Below are 9,251 nucleotides of genomic sequence, written 5' to 3' on the forward strand. Positions count from 1 at the left end.
GTTTCTGCCCCTGTCCTGCTGCTGTCACGGACAGCATACAGTTCAGTAATGCCGGCAACGGACCAATCAGAGTGGTCCCTTGCCGACAATCGATCCGATTGGTTAGTCTGTGAAAAAATGCCGGTTTCAGGCTCTGATCTGCGCTCTGCAGATCAGAGCTTGAAATCAGATAATGTGTCCTCGTGCCCCCCCTCTCCGATCTGTGCCCCCCATGTGTGCCCCTTCAAGCCCCCCCCTTGTGTCCGCCTGCCGCTGAATCCTGCTGCTTATCTCCTGCGTTCCGCCCCCTCCCCGCCCCATACATTCCTCCTGCCCCCTTAATGCTGGCCGTGACTCACTCAATGCTGGCCCCTCAATGCTGCCCCCATGCCCCCATGCCGTGCGGTCCCCCTGCTGTGTGTGATGGCGGCGGCTCCATTCCTGAGCCGCCGCCATCAGCAGAGAGTGTCAGCTCTATGCTGACACTCTGCTGTAACCCCATAGATGCCGCGGCAGCGGCATCCATGGGGTTAATAGAGGGAGGGGGCTCCCTCTCTCCACCATCGGGGCTGCTGTGCTGCAATTGCAGCGCCCGATGGTTGCCACCTACAGGGCATCTGATTGTATTATACTTTGCAATGCAAGAGCATTGCAAAGTATAGTACAGCCATCAGCCCCACTGGATCTTCAAGATCCAAGAGGGACTTGATAAAAAAAAAGTGAAAATAATAAAAGTAAAAATAAATAAATAAATAAAAATTTAAAATTAAAAAAAGAAATTGCTTTTTCCTATAAAAAAATGAAAAAATAAATAAATAATACACATTAGGTATCACCGCGTCCGTAACGACCGTCTCTATAAATATATCATATGATAGACCCCGTCCGATAAACACCATTAAAAAAAAAAAAACGATGTAAAAAAAAGCCATTTTTGTCACCTTACATCACAAAAAGTGCAACAGCAAGCGATCAAAAAGGCTTATGACCCCCAAAATAGTACCAATCAAACCATTACCCCATACCGCAAAAAATGATACCCTATTTAAGACAATCGCACAAAAAATAAAAAATCTATGGCTCTCAGACTATGGAGACACTAAAACATCATTTTTTTGGTTTCAGAAATGCTATTATTGTGTAAAACTTAAATAAATAAGAAAAAGTATACATATTAGGTATTGCCACATCCGTAACAATCTTCTCTATAAAACTGTCACATGACCTAACCCCTCAGATAAACTCTGTAAAAATAAATAAATAAAAACTGTTCCAAAACAGCCAATTTTTTGGTCACCTTGCCCCATAAAGTGTAATAATGAATGATCAAAAAATCCTATGTATCCAAAAATGGTACCAATAAAAACCTCAACTCTTTCTGCAAAAAACGAGCCCCTGCACAAGACGATCGGCAGAAAAATAAAAAACATATGGCGTTCAGAAAATGGAGACACAAAAACATAATTTCTTTTTCAAAATTGGTTTATTATGTAAAACTGAAACAAACAAACAAAGAAAGTAGACATATTTGATATCATTGCGTCCGTAACAACCTGCTCTATAAAAATAGCACATGATCTACCCTGTCAGATGAATCTTGTATAAAAAAAAAATTTCAGTTACCTTGCCTCACAAAAAACTTAATATAGAGCAATTAAAAATCATATGTACCCCAAAATAGTACCAATAAAACTGGCACCTTATCCGCTAGTTTCCAAAATAGGGTCACTTTTTGGGAGTTTCTACTGTATGGGTGCATCAGGGGGGCTTTAAATGGGACATGGCATCTAAAACCAGTTTAGCAAAATCTGCCTTCCAAAAACCATTCAATGTTCCTTTCCTTCTGCGCCCTGCTGTGCGCCCTGACATCAGTTTACGACCACATGTGGGTTGTTTCTGTAAACCCAGAATCAGGGTAATAAATGTTGAGTTTTGTTTGGCTGTTAACCCTCAATGTGTTAAAGAAAAAAATTTAATAAAATGGAAAATCTGCCAAAAAAGTGAAATTTAGAAATTTAATCTCCATTTTCCTTGAATTCTTGTGGAACACCTAAAGGGTTAACAAAGTTTGTAAAATCAGTTTTGAGTAACTTGAGGGGTGTAGTTTCTACAATGGGGTCATTTATGGGGGGTTTCCACTATGTAAGCGCCACAAAGTGACTTCAGACCTGAACCTGGTCCTTAAAAAGTGGGTTTTGGAAATTTTCTTAAAAATTTGAAGAATTGCTTCTAAACTTCTAAGCCTTCTAACGTCCTAAAAAAATAAAATGACATTTCCAAAACGATGCCAACATAAGTAGACATATGGGAAATGTTAAGTAGTAGATATTTTATTAGGTATGACTTTCTGTTTTAGAAGCAGAGAAATTGAAATTTTGAAAATTGTGAGTTTTTCATTTTTTCTTTATAAATTTGGTACTTTTTCATAAATAAAAGGTGAAATATATTGACTCAAATTTATGACTATCATGAAGTACAATATGTCACGAGAAAACAATCTCAGAATGGCTTGGATAAATAAAAGTGTTCCAAAGCAATTACCACATAAAGTGACGCAGTAAAGTAAAAGTAAAATTTGACCTGGACACTGGGGCATCAATGACCCTTGGTCATGAAAGGGTTAAGGACCGGGCTCATTTTCACCTTCAGGACCAGGCCATTTTTTGCAAATCTGACCAGTGTCACTTTATGTTGTGATAACTTTAAAACGCTTTGACTTATCCAGGCCATTCTGAGATAGTTTTTTCGTCACATATTGTACTTCATGACACTGGTAAAATGGAAAGAAAAAAAAAACATTTTTATTTATAAAAAAAATACCAAATTTGCAAATTTCCAAGTTTCAATTTCTCTTCCTCTATAATACATAGTAATACCTACAAAAATAGTTATTACTTTACATTCCCCATATGTCTACTTCATGTTTGGATCATTTTGGGAATGACATTATTTTTTTGGGGGATGTTACAAGGATTAGAAGTTTAGAAGCAAATCTTGAAATTTTTCAGAAATTTTCAAAAACCTACTTTTCAAGGACCAGTTCAGATCTGAAGTCACTTTGTGAGGCTTACATAATAGAAACCACCCAAAAATGACCCCATTCTAGAAACTACACCCCTCAAGGTATTCAAAACTGATTTTACAAACGTCATTAACCCTTTAGGTGTTCCACAAGAATTAATGGAAAATAGAGATACAATTTCAAAATTTCACTTTTTTGGCAGATTTTCAATTTTAATACATTTTTTTCCAGTTACAAAGCAAGGGTTAACAGCCAAACCAAACTCAATATTTATGGCTCTGATTCTGTAGTTTACAGAAACACCCCATATGTGGTCGTAAACCTCTGTACAGGCACACGGCAGGGTATAGAAGGAAAGGAATGCCATACGGTTTTTGGAAGGCAGATTTTGCTGGACAGTTCTTTTTTACACCATGTCCCATTTGAAGCGCCCCTGATGCACCCCTAGAGTAGAAACTCCAAAAAAGTGACCCCATTTTAGAAACTACGGGATAGGGTGGCAGTTTTGTTGGTACTATTTTAGGGTACATATGACTTTTGGTTGCTCTATATCACACTTTTTGTGAGGCAAGGTAACAAGAAATAGCTGTTTTGGCACCGTTTTTTTTTTTGTTATTTACAATATTCATCTGACAGGTTAGATCATGGGGTATTTTTATAGACAAGGTTGTCACGGACGCGGCAATACCTAATATGTATACTTTTATTTTATTTATGTAAGTTTTACACAATGATTTCATTTTTTGAAACCAAAAAAATAATGTTTTAGTGTTTCCATAGTCTGAGAGCCATAGTTTTTTCAGTTTTTGGGCGATTATCTTGGGTAGGGTCTCATTTTTTGTGGAATGAGATGACGGTTTGATTGGCACTATTTTAGAGGGCATATGACTTTTTGATCGCTTGCTATTACTCTTTTTGTGATGTAAGGTGACAAAAAATGGTTTATTTAGCACAGTTTTTATTTTTTATTGTTTACGGTTTTCATCTGAGGGGTTAGGTCATGTGATATTTTTATAGAGCCGGTCGATACCTAATATGTATACTTTGTTTTTGTTTATGTAAGTTTTACACAATAACAGCTTTTTTAAAACAAAAAAAAATGATGTTTTAGTGTCTCCATATTCTGAGCCATAGTTTTTTTATTTTTTGGGCGATTGTCTCAGGTAGCGGCTCATTTTTTGCGGGATGAGGTGACGGTTAGATTGGTACTATTTTGGTGGGCATACGCCTTTTTGATCGCTTGTTGTTGTACTTTTTGTGATGTAAGGTGCCAAATTTTTTATTTTATTTAGCACAGTTTTTATTTTTTATATTTTACGGTCTTCATCTGAGGGGTTAGGTCAAGTGATATGTTTATAGTCAATACGGATGCGGCGATACCTAATATGTCTTTTTTCCCTATTTTTTACCAATTTTTTTTTACTTTATTTGTGGAAAATGACGTTTTTATTTATTTTTACTTGAAACTTTTAATTTTTCTGGGGGGAAAACTTTATTTTTTCAACTTTTTTTTCACTTTATTTTTTGTCCCACTTTGGGACTTCAACTTTTGGGGGTCTAATCCTTTACAATGCATTCCAATACTTCTGTATGGGAATGCATTGGCTGTATGAGTAATACAGTGAGTATTACTCATACAGCTTCCGGCATGGGGGCTGGATCTCACAGGCTCGTCACAGGAAGGCAGCGCCACTGCCTTCAATGCCATTGGGTCCCCTCTACAGCCACATGGGGTTTCGATGGCACCGCCGCCCGCCGCCGCACCAGGTAAAAGCCACAAACCGCAGGTCTGAATTGACCTGCGGTTTGGGGCGATCGCCAACACGGGGGGGACATGGAACCCCCCCGCGCATTTAGTCAAGGTGCCTGCTCAATGTGATCGGAAATACACAGGACGTACCGGTACGCCCTGTGTCCTTAAGTACCAGGACATCAGGGCGTACCGGTACGCCCTGTGTCCGGAAGAGTTTAAAGACACTGCTGGCAGGTGATAGACTATGGCTAAGACACCCATTACCCAGAACATTAATAGGCCAGTACCACCTAAGTACTAAATTGCTACAATCCAATCTGCCTCCATAATCCTTAATGGTGCCAAAGAAGATTTGCCCTTAAAATCTGCTCTCTGTGACCCCTTTTTGAGAAAGTAGCGAGGGAGGCATTTAAAAAGTCAAATACACACTGTTTGCAACTTTTTATCTCTAGAAAACTGCCATAGGGGGAATGATAAATTCCCTCCATATTTTTTATTACTTTGTCAATGTATAAGCATAAAAACTCTAAAGATGGTCATAAATTATGTATAAAAAAACTTACATTAAAAGAAACCTGCATTATTGATGAAAAACACAGTTGTCACTAGCCCGACAAATAACAAATGTTATAACTGATAAAGACCAAAATTACAGGACTTCAATTTGATGGGCTTGTTCAACCTGCGACCTACAAGTGATATCTGAGATTTTTTTATCAGGTGACTGATGTTAGAGTGGAACTTCTGACCCTCCTGGCAGGACGCATTCCTGCTATTATTAGTGTTGGGCGCGACTATTCAAATTGCGAATATTAATCGCGAATATTGGCACTTCGAGAATTCGCAAATATTTAGAATATAGTGATATATATTTGTAATTTCTTGCTTGTGGGCCAATGAGAAGGCTGCAATGTCTTTGTCTGAGCTTAGCAACATCCCTAGCAACCAATAGGAAAGTTGCCTACCCCTTACTATATAAGAACCTCCCCAGCAGCCATTTTCTGTAGTTTTATGGAGTTCTGAGAGAGACAGCAGTGTTATTGCTGTGCTCTGTGCTTTCCTGTGTCATTACATTAGATAGATATAAAAATACAGTGCAACAGCACTCTGCAAACCAAATAGAGTACATAAATGTCATAATAATGATAAATATTATAATATTAATCCTATTCTCATTTAGTAAATTTGAGTTTCTTAGCAAATATATTTTGTACAAAATTATTTGGGCCCGTCTGCCAAACGTCAAGGCGATCTCTGTAAGATGGGAACCTAACACTAAACGCTACCTGTAATGAGCCCTCACGGCCACTATAAAATTCATGGAGCGTCGGTTCCACATGGATGCTGGGTCCAATCTGCTACAGGGAACGCAGATAACCAACATGCATGCTGAGCTCACTCCGCACCTTACCTGGTATCAAACGGCTTCCAAAACCAGTGAGAGTCCAAAATATATTCGCTAAGAATCTCAAATTTACTAAATGAGTATAGGATTAATATTATAACATTTTTCATTATCATGACATTTATGTACTTTATTTGGTTTTCAGAGTGCTGTTGCACTCTATTTTTGTGTGTGTATTTAGCCATGGCAACGTGCACCTGCACATTGGGATGTGCTGACTGACCCCCTTTTCTTTGCAGTCTGTATTAAGAGGTGTGGCTAACTCCACTTAGTCTTGCACCCCTGACTAGCCTGTCTGCCACATGGGCTGTTTTTAATTAGTGTAAGTATAAGGGCTCGTTCACACAACCGTATGTGTTTTTCAGTGTTTTGCGGATCCGTTTTTCTGTTTTTGTTTTTTTTCAGTAGTGTTTCCGGTTCCGTTCCGTTTTTCGGTTCTATTTTTCCGTATGGCATATACAGTATACAGTAATTACATAGAAAAAATTTGGCTGGGCATAACATTTTCAATAGATAGTCCCGCAAAAATGGAACGAATATGGAAGGCATACGGAGTACATTCCGTATGTGTTCCTTTTTTTTGCGGACCTATTGACTTGAATGCAGCCACGGAACGTGATTTGCGGGCAATAATAGGACATGTTCTACTGTATCTTTCAACGGAACGGAAAAACGAAAATACGGAAACGGAATTTATACAGAGTACATGCCTTTTTTTGGGCGGAACCATTGAAGTGAATGGTGAAAAAACCTTTCGTGTGAACGAGACCTAAATCTGTAGCCTGCTCTCCCTGAAACCTTATGGCTTTCGGAGAGGTATAGGGTGGACTCTCACTTTTAGGGCTTATACACACGAAAGTATTTTCTTTCCGCTTCTGTTCTGTTATTTGTGTGGACCGTATGCGGAATTTAATGGGTCCTCAAAAACAACGGAAGGTACTCCGTGTGCATTCCGTTTGCGTAAAAGTAGTGCATGTCCTATTATTGTCCGCAAATCACGGTCCGAGGCCCCATTCAAGTCAATGGTTCCGCAAAAAATACAGAACGCACACGGAACACATCCTTATGTCATCCGTATTTCATCCTAATTTTGCGGATCCATACTGTAGAAATGCTATGCCCAGCCCATATTGCTCATGTGTTTGTTGGTGATTAATAAGTTACTGTTTCCATTTCCGATCTGCAAAAAACGGATCGCATACGGAAACCATACGGATATGTTTTGTGAAATAATGGAACGAAAGAGGACTTAAATCAGAGGAAAAAAAACTCAGATATTGAACAACGGATCTGTGAAAAACGGACCGCAAAACAACCGTTGTGTGCATGAGCCCTTATTGGAAGCTGTTTGACACCCGGCAAGGTGCAGAGTGAGCTCAGCATGCATGTTAGTATCATGACATTTATGTACTCTATTTAGTTTGCAGAGGGCTGTTGCACTGTAATTTTTTTGTATAATACAGATAGTTAGTGGGAGCTAGTCAGTGTAGGTTATATCCTGATATAGTGTAGCTGTTGCAGTGCAAGGTGTTAGGTTCTGCTGTCCATACATACATGCAGACCTGTTAAAATGTGAAGTTTCACGTATTGTGCCAAAATATTTGCATCATTAGTGCCGATTAGCTCAATCGCGAATATATTGGAGTACTCTAACTGCATATAAAGCTATTGCAATGTTCTGCCATGCCAACTATTTTCTCCAGTCTCAGGAAACTTCTAGCAGCTTGGAAAATGTAGCAAAAGTGACCCACGCCTGTATTTCGCGTGCATTACGCAAATATTACGTTGCCGATTTTTCGCCATCAAGAAATAATCTTAAATTTGTGAATATATGACGAATATTCATCCAAATATTCGTCCAAATATTCGTGAAATATCGCGAATTTGAATATAGCCCCTGCCGCTCATCACTAGCTATTATAAAGGGTAGTATCTGTCATTGAGTGAGACCAAGACACTTGAAGTCAATGGCTCCAGCAATTAAGGGAATCTGTCACCATAATCTTGGACTATTATCTGCAGTAATATATTTGTAGCACTGCAGATAAAGAGTACATATCCACCCTCTCCTGTTTTTCTGCTGTTAGCATTTAAAGGTGCAGTGAAATACACTGCTCAAAAAAATAAAGGGAACACAAAAATAACACATCCTAGATCTGAGTTAATTAAATATTCTTCTGAAATACTTTGTTCTTTACATAGTTGAATGTGCTGACAACAAAATCACACAAAAATTAAAAAATGGAAATCAAATTTTTCAACCCATGGAGGTCTGGATTTGGAGTCACACTCAAAATTAAAGTGGAAAAACACACTACAGGCTGATCCAACTTTGATGTAATGTCCTTAAAACAAGTCAAAATGAGGCTCAGTAGTGTGTGTGGCCTCCACGTGCCTGTATGACCTCCCTACAACTCCTGTGCATGCTCCTGATGAGGTGGCGGACGGTCTCCTGAGGGATCTCCTCCCAGACCTGGACTAAAGCATCTGCCAACTCCTGGACAGTCTGTAGTGCAACGTGACGTTGGTGGATAGAGCAAGACATGATGTCCCAAATGTGCTCAATTGGATTCAGGTCTGGGGAACGGGCGGGCCAGTCCATAGCATCAATGCCTTCGTCTTGCAGGAACTGCTGACACACTCCAGCCACATGAGGTCTAGCATTGTCTTGCATTAGGAGGAACCCAGGGCCAACCGCACCAGCATATGGTCTCACAAGGGGTCTGAGGATCTCATCTTAGCACCTAATGGCAGTCAGGCTACCTCTGGCGAGCACATGGAGGGCTGTGCGGCACTCCAAAGAAATGCCACCCCACAACATTTTTTGACCCAATGCCAAACCGGTCATGCTGGAGGATGTTGCAGGCAGCAGAACGTTCTCCACGGCGTATCCAGACTCAGTCACGTCTGTCACATGTGCTCAGTGTGAACCTGCTTTCATCTGTGAAGAGCACAGGGCGCCAGTGGCGAATTTGCCAATCTTGGTGTTCTCTGGAAAATGCCAAACGTCCTGCACGGTGTTGGGCTGTAAGCACAACCCCCACCTGTGGACGTCTGGCCCTCATATCACCCTCATGGAGTCTGTTTCTGAC

General features: G+C 39.8%; 1 non-coding gene across 1 annotated transcript; it reads left to right on the forward strand.

The window, feature by feature from the left end:
* Positions 1–396: 396 nt before the first annotated feature.
* LOC120992680 lies at positions 397–482 on the forward strand. Its single transcript, XR_005777072.1, has one exon. It is a non-coding gene; the product is annotated as a small nucleolar RNA SNORD71 (small nucleolar RNA).
* The last annotated feature ends 8,769 nt before the right edge of the window (positions 483–9,251 follow it).

The sequence above is a fragment of the Bufo bufo genome, chromosome 2, assembly GCF_905171765.1.
Source record: "Bufo bufo chromosome 2, aBufBuf1.1, whole genome shotgun sequence".
NCBI classification, from domain to species: Eukaryota; Metazoa; Chordata; class Amphibia; order Anura; family Bufonidae; genus Bufo; species Bufo bufo.